At 53.4% G+C, this 13,375-nt stretch overlaps 1 protein-coding gene across 1 annotated transcript in view; it reads right to left on the reverse strand.

Moving 5' to 3' along the window:
- LOC120381416 (zinc finger protein 271-like) overlaps window positions 1-13,375 on the reverse strand; it is a 1,091,725-nt gene that overhangs the window by 109,029 nt on the left and 969,321 nt on the right. The gene's annotated exons all lie outside the window — the stretch shown is intronic.

The raw sequence follows: 13,375 nt of genomic DNA on the forward strand, positions 1-13,375 counted from the left end.
ACAGGGTAGATCCTGGGTTGCTCTTACATTCAGAAAGTGATCTTGGGCGTATAAAGTTTGGAGACCACTGCCGTAGATGCTCCGAGTGTGGGAAACGCTTCCATCAGAGTTTACACCTTATTTATCATCAGGGAATCCAAGTTAGATAAACAGCATAAACACCTAAATATTGTTGCTAGTTCCCACATGTGGCCTTTAAGGCTGTCAGTGCGATTTCCTTCATTGTGGTCTCAGTGCCCCCAGGTGAGTGGGCCGGTTTTGCTTTTTGCAGCTCTTGAATCCCCAAAGAGCCTTCCTCTCAACTGCTTTGCTCCGTGAGTCATGGGAGTACGAGTCCCTCTTACTAGGAATGCACATCAGCCCCAGGTGGGGGGAACAGAAACCTGCATGGGCCTGGTGTCATTAGCATTTTTTGTAGTTAGCCAGCTCCAGTGAGCTATCAGATTTAAAATCACAGCTGTGTTTTCTATACTGACATGGCCCAAGTACAATATGTTTCCTAGTTTAGAATCCTGTTGCTAATTTATCATGATGCTAAAACTTTTGCAAATACAACTGAATAACAATGAGAGAGCGCTGAGTGAAGCCGGTTTCAGTGGATCACAGGACAATGCAATGGGAAAATCTGTGGTCCTGATTCTGAGTCATCAGATGTAACCTGCCCTAGAATCGCATTCTGTCTGAAACAGAAAATGTCTTACAGCCCTCTGAGATGTAGATTTTTTTCTCTTTCCTGAAGGCTGGTTGGCCACACAACTGGATATTAGTTTTCTTTGGCAGAATGTAGTTCAGATTTATTGAGGACTTGGAGACAAAGTCCCATTTATTTATTTTTGCTTTTCTCCTACGCCTCCGTGATGTCATGGGGAAAGTTCAAATGCAACTCAGTCAGCCGGAGCAAATAGTCCCAGTTATGGGATATGCTACCAAAGAAATGGTAGTGGTTTGAAATCTCCAGTCTGACATGGTGAAGAACAGCACACCCCAAACTGTACAACTAACTTAATAATGGATATAATCACAGGGTTGTTCAGTTATTTAGGTCAGTATTATTTCAGATCATCCGGGGCGAGAGTTTCACAGTAAGGAACTATGCAAAATGCCCATGTACTTGTTTCCTAAAACAGTTGTGACCCGGGGCCTTGAGGTGGTTACTCCTGAAGATATTTCCCAGCTAATCCTAATATTTGGGAAATACCGTCTCTAGCAATGCAGTTGTGCAGGAAATAGAGGTGGTTTTTGTTGTTGTTTTTGAATTCACCCTTTGCAATGCTTCAAATGTGTATAAAATGAAATCAGTGTTTAATGTGAGACAGCTGCAGAAAAATGACTCGTTTTGAATAGAAACCCCACCTCTGGTTCTGTATAGTGATTCTCATCCAGGCTTGTGTCTAGTTTCCGATTTAAACAGGTGCAATCGGATGAAGGAAATAAACTTGGCATGTTTGGGGAAGCCATTCCTCACTAACACTGCTGAGACTTTGGGTGGTTTGGTAAAGGATTCTTCTCCAGAGAAATGTAAATTTGCCCTCATCAAGACCAAAGATTGGCAAGAACTACTCAAGTAGAAACAGCAGGTCCCGGGTTGTTAGTTTTCACCGCAGAGATGAAAGCTGTGGTGAGCTATGGTCCAAGTAAAACTGTGTTTAGAACAAAGCTCCCAAGCTCAGCGGCATGGATTAGAGTCCCAAAGGATGCCCTGGGAACCAGGGTGGGCTCAGAGGGGGATGTTGGATGGACTTTATCACACATGCCCGCCCTGCTCTCCAGAGCCCCAGCGGGAGAATCTAGAGAAGGGGGAGCATTTCTCATCTGTATTCCCAGAAGAGCTGCCAGGACTCCTCCCTGACTGCAATTCACTGCCTGGATTGAGCCCTTGCTCCGTCACCAGATTGTCCCCGAACAGCTCGCAGCTGGGATGGAGTTTGGGAGGGGAAGGGGTTTCTCCTGAGAGTGATTTTTCGGCTCTAAGGGCATTGGAGGGGATCACTGCACAATCTGAAATGACCAACTTGGTTGCATCCCATCCCCGTGCAACTAAAAAGTCGCTATTGATGCAACCGTGGCTACTGTGGTTGTGTTCCTGGCGGTTGGGATAAGTTGCAGAATTTAGACGTGGCTCAAAGGTGAGCAGCAGGAGGGTCTGAGTTAGTGTCAAAATCACAGCTCTCCAATCAGGGACTCATTTATCAAATATTGATGTGAAATACACACAGATTTTTACCTCATATCAACAATTGATGTAAAATCCCTCAGATTTTCCACTTTCCTCTCTATAATTTGTCCTGGGCACACAGGTATACACTGTCCCCAGCAGGTTGTCCACCACCACACTAAGCGGTGATTTTATCTACCTCTCTCATATCCCCCTTAGTCTCCTCTTTTCCAAGCTGAAAAGTTCTAGCCTCTTTAATCTCTCCTCCTATGGGACCTGTTCCAAACCCCTAATAATTTTAGTTGCCCTTCTCTGAACCTTTTCTAATGCCAGTATATCTTTTTTGAGAGGAGGAGACCACATCTGCCAAGTGGTGTACAACTCATAGTGAGAGAGAGAGCCCTTGCTGTCAAGAGCTGACAGGCGAAATAAACGAAGTGGGGGAGGCAGTTCCCATTTTACAGGTGGGGAAACTGAGGCCCGAAGAGGTGCTGTCCATGTGTGCACAGAGAATAATGGGGCCAAACTGGGAACTGAATCCAAATTTTCTGAGTCAGAGCCAGGCCCTTAACCACAATTTGTCAATTGCATGGCATAGGCCTCAATGGAAATTTTCAGAGTCCCCTTCATTGGAGGATTTTAAGAAGGGGTTATGCAAACACCTGTCAGGGATGGCCTAGGGATACTTGGTCCTGACAGGACACTGGGTTAGATGGACCTTTGGTCTGACACAACATGACTGTTCTTATATAACATTGCTAATGGGTAGATGTGTGGGGAGGGTTTCTGCGTGATAAGGGGAGAAAGGCTGGAGAACTAAGCGTGGGTCTCAGAGAGATTCCCCCACAGATTGCAGAGATCTGCTGCCCACCATCACCCAGCTGTGGGAAGAACAATTTAGAATTGCTGGAGAAGCCACCTTTAAAAACAGAAGCGTAACATGAGAAAATTACATTTTAAAAAGATCAAACCGTCCTGAAACCCAGGGTCACAGTCACTGAGATGACTTTGTCCTGATATTTTACCGGCTGCAGCCACAACATGAGTCAAATTACAATTCCCGTTCAGAGTCAATGCACACAGAAGAATCCTGAGGCTTTTCAGTCCTTGGGTTCTGCCGCCATATGCGGCGTCCATTCCATTTCAATCCTGCTCCAAGATTTATCATTGCACAAAGCAACGTTAGGCCCTTAAGCTGGGAGAGACCAGAGCAGAGGCTGCATTCATTTAACCTACCAAAAAACAAACAAGCAGAAAAAGAGCTTAGGACCAATGTACTCTCCAGGTTCCTCCAGCCCAACCTTCTGCTGATGCAGCTCAGCCCCCAGCCCTAGAGTGTAGCTTGCATTGCTTAAATTACATGACTGAGGGGTTTCAGCGTCCCTGTGTCCAGAGGAAACCTTCACCCCATTCCCAACCAGATTTTCCTCCATGGGACCACTGGAGGGGCTGGATCCCTGTTTATCTTTTCTCTCTATCTAGGACAAGCTGGGGTGCCTCTATATCCATCCATGGAACACCCACCTCTTGAACACTGAATGCAGCTGTGGTTGCCTCATCTCAAAAAAGATGTATCAGAATTGGAAAAGATACAGAAAACGGCAACAAAAATGATGAGGGGCATGGAACGGCTTCCATATGAGGAGAGATTAAGACTGGGACTTTTCAGCTTGGAAAAGAGACAACTAGAGGGCTATAAAATCATGACTGGTGTGGAGAAAGTAGATAAGGAAGTGTTATTTACTCCTGATAAGACAACAATTAGGGCTCACCAAATGAAATTAATAGCAGGTTTAAAACCAAAGGAAGTATTTCTTCACACAACCTGTGGAACTCCTTGCCAGAGGATGTTGTAAAGGCCTAACAGCATCATGTGGGACACATTCCCTGCTCTGAGGGCTCCTGGAGGTTGCTGGTTAATAAGGGTCACTTTGCAGCAGGGCCAGAGTCGATGTGTGGGGCAGAGAGAGTGGGTGCCCTGGACTCAGGGTGCAGAGATAAACTCAGCCCTCTCCCCCGCATTGGGTGGGTGGGGGGTGCTTCAATCCCCTGCTGGAAGGTCATGGTGGTGGGGAGCACTGTGAGCAGCTCAACCCCTGACCCTGGTGGCAGACGCAGTGTGGGGTGCTCCAGGTGTTCCTGCTATTTCCACCTGCCTGTAAAATCCAGCTTTCCCCAGCAGAGTCACTGCAGTGCAATTGGGTCACTGTTTCCATGGCTGCACAGCAAAGAATCGCTCCCAGTTGCCTGTGTCGTTGGTTAATGAGGTGGATCTAGTTGTAGATAGAGGGGGAGGTGCTGATAGGGAGGCTGCCAACCACTGTTTTTTCCCTGTGGCTCCAGCCACATGGCAAAAGGAGACATACCAAGAGTTAGTGCAGCCCAAACCTCCCAGTCTGGCTCAATGTCTCAAGTTCCCAGTGTCTCCATGAAAGACAATTTGTGATATTGGGCACAGCAGTTCAAGGTCCTTTTTTCCCCCTCAACATGGAGTGAACTCAGCTCTTTCCCCATCCCAGAGGCATGCCATGAACTAACAGTAGCAGCATAAAGCAGTCGGGGAGTGAACATCTCGCTGCCAGGATGTGCCCAGGCCCTCTCGGTTTGTCCTCTGTTTCTGTTGCAGAAGAAAAAGGTTCCATGGACTTTAACACTCTGCTTTGCACAAGGGACAGAGAAAGATCTTGCTGTTCATGCATCCGCGCAAAGAAAATTGTGCTTGTGTGTGAAAGAGAGGTGGGAAATTGTCTTCCATGGAGACATTGGGAACTTGTGACATTGAGCCAGACTGGAGGGTTGGGGGGGTTGCGCTGCTTTAACACATGGTAAAAACATGAACGTGAGTCCAGGAAAAGAGAGAGGAGAAGCCTGAAATTGTTTCATTTGCTGCTGCCAGTGGGAGCCAGGGGACAGCAGGGAACTGGAGACATACCAAGGCTGGGATGAAAGGGGAACGTTGCATGGACTTTATCATACAGGCCCCAGCCTGCTTCTCAGAGCCCACAGGAGACAGTCTAGGGAAGGGAGAGTCATTTCTCAACTGCATTCTCAGGAGAAGCCGGTAGCCATCCTTGACCAGACACCCAGGAGAGCAACCACGGCAGTTCTGCGGAGAGCTCTGGTTCCCAGGGGATCCAGCGAGGAGAGGGACTGCTGGGGGCTCTGCAGTTTTGCGGTGAGGAGGAGAGCCAGACCAGTGGGGCTGTCACAGGTGGCTTTGCCAGGGGGGAGGCTCTAGGTCACATGCTGCGGGGGGTCACTAGGGACTAAAGGATGTGAGGCTGGATAAAATGGAACTGCACAAAAAAACTTCCCCCTTTGCTCCAGCTAAAGGTCCTACTTTGGCCTCTCCCCCGTCATGAAAATCTCCATCTCTACCCCGGCTCTCAGAAACCTCCTCTCTCCAGGGCCGCCGGGGGGGGGGGCAGTGGGGCAATTTGCCCCAGGTCCTGCAGGGGCCCCATGAGCCGCTGCGGGTTTTTGGCAGCACTTCGGCGGCTGGCCTTTCACTAGCTCCGGGTCCTCAGCGCCGGGTCTTTCAGTGTAGCGGCAGACTCAGAGTGAAGGACCTGCCACTGAAGTGCTGCCGAAGCCTCGGAGCGCCGCCTGGTGAGTACAAGCACCACTAGCGGCGGGGGGGAGCCGCAATCGGTGGCACTTCGGCTGCTCTACCGCCACGGCTTCATTCTTCAGTGGCAGGTCCTTCCCTCCGACAGGGACCCACCGCTGAATTGCTGCCGAAGACCCAGCCCTGCTCCAGGCCCCCTGAATCCTCTGGGCCGCCCTGCCTCTCTCCCATGGGTATTTTCACGGTTTCTTCCTTTTTTCATGGTCTCGTACAAATATTTTTGCCACTGAAATGATCAAGTACATTTAAAATGAGAGAACCAATCAAATAACACCCCTAAATTGACTTCACGTCAGGCCCAGGGCTGGCACCCAGCAGTTCTTGGGGCTGTGGGCAGAACGGAGCTGCACTGGCAGCAGCGAGGGGGGATGGTTGGGACTGAGCTGTCAGGGGAATATTTTAATCTTTATCTATTTTTTGGAGGATTAAATCAATGCAACTTCTACTCCTCCATCTCTCTCCAGGAAATAACGTTTCTGTGCAAAGTACCCAAACCTTTTAACGACAAGAAGTGAAATGAAATGGCCACATGACGGTGATAGAACCTAAGGAATGAGAAGCCACGTGCTTCTTCAATGTGCATTGATGCTGAAAAGGGAGGTGTTTTTTCTTTAACTCCCAGCCCCCCCAACCAACCCACTAGCCTAGGCCTCACTCCCCCCCCCCATGAGGAATAGAACCCAGGAGTCCTGGCTCCCAGCCACTCCTGCTGTCACCCACTAGACCCCACTCCACCCCCACAACCAGGAATAGAGGCCAGGAGTTCTGACTCTCAGCCTGAGCTCTAACCAGTGGTCCCCACTGTCCCCACATTAGCAGGGTTAGAGCCTAGGAGTTTTGACTCTCAGCCCCTCCTCCCCCCGCTCTATCCTACTAGACCCCACTCCCTGTGACAAAGGAGAAGCTCAGAGACCCCTGTGCTGTCCCCTCACCTCCCTGCCTGTGTTGCACTCGAAACCCAAGGAGGTTTCCTTGGGCAGTTCTGAATCTTGCTCCCAGGAAGGGTGTAATTTTAGGTGCAGGTTCCAAATAGCGCAATGAACCAGCCAGAAGGGGCAGCACTGAAATAATCATAGCAACGTACTTCATTGAAAGAACAGGAGTACTTGTGGCACCTTACATTGAAACATTTATCGACAGGGCTGGGGCAGTAGGAGGTATGGGGTGCTGGCTCTGGAAGGGGGGACAGGGCAGGGGCAGGAGGAGGTATGGGGTGCTGGCTCTGGAAGGGGGGACAGGGCAGGGGCAGGAGGAGGTATGGGGTGCTGGCTCTGGAAGGGGGGGACAGGGCTGGGGCAGGAGGAGGTATGGGGTGCTGGCTTTGGGAGGGAGGTCAGGGCAGGGGCAGGAGGAGGTATGGGGTGCTGGCTCTGGGAGGGGGGTCAGGGCAGGGGCAGGAGGAGGTCTGGGGTGCTGGCTCTGGTAGGGGGGTCATGTCTGGGGCAGGAGGAGGTATGGGGTGCTGGCTTAGGGCTGGGGGACAGGGCTTGAGCAGGAGGAGGGATGGGGTGCTGGCTCTGGGCGGGGGGACAGGGCAGGGGAAGGATGAGGTATGGGGCACTGGCTCTGGGCGGGGGGTCAGGGCTGGGGCAGGAGGAGGGATGGGGTGCTGGCTCTGGGAGGGGGGTCATGGCTGGGGTAGGATGAGGTATGGGGTGCTGGCTCTGGGAGGGGGTCAGGGCTGGGGCAGGAGGAGGTATGGGGTGCTGGCTCTGGGAGGGGGGACAGGGCAGGGGCAGGAGGAGGTATGGGGTGCTGGCTCTGGGAGGGGTGCAGGGCTTGAGCAGGAGGAGGTTTGGGGCCCTGGCTCGGGGCGGGGGGTCAGCGCTGGGGCAGGAGGAGGTATGGGGTGCTGGCTCTGGGAGGGGGGACAGGGCAGGGGCAGGAGGAGGTATGGGGTGCTGGCTCTGGGAGGGGGTCATGTCTGGGGCTGGTGGTGGTATGGGGTGCTGGCTCTGGTAGGGGGGCAGGGCTGGGGCAGGAGGAGGTATGGGGCGCTGGCTCTGGTAGGGGACAGGGCTGGGGCAGGTGGAGGTATGGGGTGCTGGCTCTGGTAGGGGGGACAGGGCTGGGGCAGGAGGAGGTATGGAGTGCTGGCTCTGGTAGGGAGGGACAGGGCTGGGGCAGGAGGAGGTATGGGGTCCCGGCTATGGAAGGGGAGTCAGGGCTGGGGCAGGAGGAGGTATGGGGTGCTGGCTCTGGAAGGGGGGTCAGGGCAGGGGCAGGAGGAGGTATGGGGTGCTGGCTCTGGAAGGGGGGGTCAGGGCTGGGGCAGGAGGAGGTATGGGGTGCTGGCTCTGGAACGGGGGACGGGGCAGGAGGAGGTATGGGGTGCTGGCTCTGGGAGGGGGACAGGGCTGGGGCAGGAGGAGGTACGGGGTGCTGGCTCTGGGAGGGGCGCAGCGCTGGGGCAGGAGGAGATATGGGGTGCTGGCTCTGGGAGGGGGGACAGGGCAGGGGCAGGAGAAGATATGGGGTGTTGGCTTTGGGAGGGGGACAGGGCTGGGGCAGGAGGAGGTCTGGGGTGCTGGCTCTGGTAGGGGGCAGGGCTGGGGCAGGAGGAGGTATGGGGTGCTGGCTCTGGAAGGGGGACAGGGCAGGGGCAGGAGGAGGTATGGGGTGACCGGCTCTGGAAGGGGGGGCAGGGCTGGGGCAGGAGGAGGTATGGGGTGCTGGCTCTGGAAGGGGGGACAGGGCAGGGGCAGGAGGAGGTATGGGGTGCTGGCTTTGGGAGGGGGGACAGGGCTGGGGCGGGAGGCGGTATGGGGGGCTGGCGCGGCAAGTGGGGTGAGGGCTGGGGCAGGAGGAGGTATGCTGTGCTGGCTCTGGTTGGGGCGGTTAGGGCAGGGGCAGGAGGAGGTATGGGGTGCTGGCTCTGGTAGGGGGGACAGGGCAGGGGCAGGAGGAGGTATGGGGTGCTGGCTCTGGAAGGGGGGACAGGGCTGGGGCAGGAGGAGGTATGGGGCACTGGCTCTGGGAGGGGGGACAGGGCAGGGGCAGGAGGAGGTATGGGGTGCTGGCTCTGGGAGGGGGGACAGGGCAGGGGCAGGAGGAGGTATGGGGTCCTGGCTCTAGAAGGGGACAGGGCAGGGGCAGGAGAAGATATGGGGTGTTGGCTTTGGGAGGGGGGACAGGGCTGGGGCAGGAGGAGGTATGGGGTGCTGGCTCTGGAAGGGGGGGCAGGGCTGGGGCAGGAGGAGGTATGGGGTGCTGGCTCTGGAAGGGGGGACAGGGCAGGGGCAGGAGGAGTTATGGGGTGCTGGCTCTGGAAGTGGGGTGAGGGCTGGGGCAGGAGGAGGTATGGGGTGCTGGCTCTGGAAGGGGACAGCGCCGGGGCAGGAGGAGGTATGGGGTGCTGGCTCTGGGAGGGGGGACAGGGCTGGGGCAGGAGGAGGTATGGGGTGCTGGCTCTGGACGGGGGGTCAGGGCTGGGGCAGGAGGAGGTATGGGGTGCTGGCTCTGGAAGGGGGGGCAGGGATGGGGCAGGAGGAGGTATGGGGTGCTGGCTCTGGGAGGGGGGACAGGGCTGGGGCAGGAGGAGTTATGGGGTGCTGGCTCTGGGAGGGAGGACAGGGCTGGGGCAGGAGGAGGTATGCGGTGCTGGCTCTGGGAGGGGGGACAGGGCTGGGGCAGGAGGAGGTATGGGGTGCTGGCTCTGGAAGGGGGGGTCAGGGCTGGGCAGGAGGAGGTATCGGGTGCTGGCTCTGGGAGGGGGGCAGCAGGATTCAGGGTGCAGGAGGGAGTATGGGGTGCTGGCCCCGGGGGGGGGGCAGTCTGGGGCAGGGGGGTTCAGGGGGTAGGAGGACGTATGGCGTGCTGTGGGTTGATACAGAGCACCATGGATTGATATAGAGGCAATCGGATCTTTTCTGTCTTCTTTGCTATCCCTTTCCTGATGGGGTCGCATCCTGTTATCTTCCTAGCAACCTGCTCTGTCTCCCCAGGTCCATTTCCCCAGGCTCCTGGAATCATCAGCTTCTGTGCTGCAGCTTTGTGAGCAAGACATTCGTTCTGTTACCAGAAACTCCCCTGAGCTGCTGAGGGCGGGGGGTCCCTCCTCCAGTTTACACTCTTGACCTAACTGAGTAGTGAAGACAAGCCCTGACAGGGAGAGGAGCAGGCAGCTGCTTCTGTTCCCAGCTGGTAGTGTGGCCGAGCAGTCTAAGGCTTGATTAAGGTTCCTGTCTCTTTGGAGATGTGGGTTTGAATCCCACTGCTGCCATCTCTTTAGCCACTCTGAGCTTCCTATGGATACAGAATGGAGCTTCAGTCCCTATTTCCAGGGCTTCTTACCCCTCAATCCTTTAACAACAGGCCCTCTTCATCAGTTATTTTCCTCCACCCCCCTGGCCTCCCATCTAGGCATCTCTCTAGTTTAAAACTAGCAGCCAGCACCCTAGTACTGGAGCACCTTCCACATCACTAGCAAAGTCCAGCACTGGATATTATATCCTCAGTGGGATACAGACAGCTGGGCTTGAAGGGGAGTTTGACTTTTGGGGGGTAGGGGATTTGTTTTGGTGGGGGGAACAGAAAGGAAATTGCGAGAGATGGGGAGAAAGGGTCATTTCAGTTACTGCCACTACATATCTGGCATTTATTTGGGGCGGCAGGTATAGCTCAGTGGTTTGAGCATTGGCCTGCTAAACCCAGGGTACGTCCATACTACCCGCCCAGGTCGGCGGGTAGCAATCTACTTCTCATCTAGACGCGATATATCGAACTCCGAACGCGCTCCCGTCGACTCCGGAACTCCACCACTGTGAACGGTGGTGGCGGGGTCGACGGGGGAGCCGCGGACGTCGATCCCGTGCCGTGAGGACGGGTAAGTAGTTCAAACTAAGGTAGTTTGACTTCAGCTACACTATTTGTGTAGCTGATGTTGTGTACCTTAGTTTGATGCCCCACAGTATAGACCAGGCCCCAGGGTTGTGAGTTCAATCCTTGAGGGGGCCACTTAGGAAGCTGGTGTAAACATCAGCACTTGGTCCTGTTAGTGAAGGCAGGGGGCTGGACTCAATGATCTTTTGAGGTCCCTTCCAGTTCTAGGAGATTATCTCCTATTATTACTATTATTATTATTTTTGCTGAAAAGGCCCTGCTCACTGCTGCTGTGGAGGGTTTAGGCCTGAGTGTGTGTCCCCACCTCCTTGCCTCTTCTCCCAGGCCCCTTTAAAATCTTTGGTGCCTTTTAGGGTACGTCTACACTACGGGACTATTCCGAATTTGCATAAACCGGTTTTGTAATACAGATTTTATAAAATCGAGTGCGCGCGGCCACACTAAACACATTAAATCGGTGGTGTGCGTCCATGGTCCGTGGCTAGCGTCGATTTCTGGAGCGTTGCACTGTGGGTAGCTATTCCCTAGCTATCCCATAGTTCCCGCAGCCTCCCCCGCCCCTTGGAACTTCCGGGTTGAGATCCCAGTGCCTGATGGGGCAAAAATCATTGTCGCGGGTGGTTCTGGGTAAATGTCGTCAGTCACTCCTTCGTCTGGGAAAGCAACGGCAGACAAGCATTTCGCGCCTTTTTCCCCTGGATTGCCCTGGCAGATGCCATAGCATGGCAATCATGGAGCCTGTTTTGCCTTTTGTGACTGTCACCGTATGTGTACTAGATGCCGCTCACAGAGGCGATTCAGCAGCGCTACACAGAAGCATGCTTTTGCTTTTGCATGACAGCAGAGATGGTTACTAGCCATATTGCACCATCCAAACCCTTCCATAAATTGGAACTGAGGATGATCATGGCTACCAGTCCTTTTGTACCATTTGCTGCTAGTGCCCCTGGCCAATCAGCCAGCAAGATTGGTTACTAGCCATATTGCACCTTCCATCGTTTTGTACCATTAGCTGCTGTCATAAGTGCCCCTGGCCGATCAGCCAGGGGCGCAAAAGCAAAAATTGGGAATGACTCCCTGAGTCAATCCCTCCTTTTTGGTATCTAAAAATAGAATCAGTGCTGCCTAATATAGGCAAGTGTGCTAGAGAACCACCGTATCATAGAACCAGAGAGCACAGCTGCTCTGTGTCAGAGCCTGCAGAAATTATCTGTATGCTATTCACAGGGGGTGCTCCTGTAACAACCCCACCTGTTGATTCCGTTCTTCCCCCAGCCTTTCTTGGCTACTGTAGCATTGTCCCCCCACTTGTGTGATGAATTAATAAAGAATGCAGGAATAAGACACACTGACTTGTTAGTGAGAAATGAGTGGAAGGCAGCCTCCAGCTGCTATGATAGTCCAGACAGGACATTAAGCAGTGTGTAGGAGAGAAGCCCAGCATCCCACTGCTAGTCCAGGGGCAACTGAATCTTTTCTTTACACCTGAAGGGTGGGGGCTGATGGAGCTCAGCCCCTGTTGCTATGATGAGGATGGTTACCAGCCATATTGCACCATCCATCCACCAGAAAAATTAGGGCCAATAGGCTGATGGCGAGGACGGTTACCAGTCCTTTGTACCATCAGCTGAAGCTGATCATGAGGAGGGATTTCCAGCTTTTGGCATGATCAGCTGATGCTGATGATGAGGATGGATTTCCATCATATTGTACCATCAGCCGCCCATGGCGGGGGGGGGGGAGCAAGGATGTTGGTGGTGAGTGCTGCACTATCGCGTCTCTCTGCAGCATTCAGTAAAGATAGGGTGACATGTAAAAGAGTCAGAGGATTGTTTTACCTTTCGCTTCTGGGGTGGGTGGGGGTGGGTGAGTAGATTGCCAAGCTATGCCATGACCATGGACACTGTGTTTGACCCTAGAAGCATTTGGAGCTCAGCCAAGAATGCAAATAATTTTCAGAGGCTGCAGGAACTGTGGGATAGCTTCAGTCCTCCAGTCCATGAGCGTCCATTTGATTCTTTGGCTTTCCGTTACACTTGTCACGCTGCAGTGCGCTGAGTCCCTGCTATGGCGTCTGTCTGGAGATTTTTAAAAAAGGATTCTGAATTTCATCTTCTGTAACGGAGCGCTGATAGAACGGATTTGCCTGCCCTTACAGCGATCACATCCGCATGGTCCATGCGGGAGCTCTTTTTTTAGTTTGATTTCGGACTGCATCGCCACCCGTGCTGATCGGAGCTCCACGCTGGGCAAACAGGAAATATTCAAAAGTTCGCGGGGCTTTTCCTGTTTACCTGACCACTGCATCCGAGTTCAGATTGCGGTCCAGAGCGGTCAGTGGTGCACTGTGGGATAGCTCCCGGAGGCCAATACCGTCGATCAGCGTCCACACTAACCCTAATCCGATATGTTAATACCGATACTGGCGTTACTCCTCTCGTTAGGGAGGAGTACAGAAACCGGTTTAAAGAGCCATTAAAATCGATATAAGGTGCCTCCTAGTGTGGACGGTTTTGGCGTTAAATCGGTTTTAAGCTCCTAAAACCGATTTAAACGCCTAGTGTAGACCAGGCCTTAGATGTTTAAGAAACACAGATGGGAGCTGCACTCCCTGCTGTCAGGATTTTGCAGTAGCATGACATTGTTTTGCAACAAATTAAACTGACTTTGGAGACCCCCTGCACTACTGAGTATTTTCAGTATTACTTGACTGAAGACTTTATAGGAAATGTTGGGGGATAAACCATTGG

The sequence above is a fragment of the Mauremys reevesii genome, linkage group 14, assembly GCF_016161935.1.
Source record: "Mauremys reevesii isolate NIE-2019 linkage group 14, ASM1616193v1, whole genome shotgun sequence".
Taxonomy (NCBI): Eukaryota; Metazoa; Chordata; order Testudines; family Geoemydidae; genus Mauremys; species Mauremys reevesii.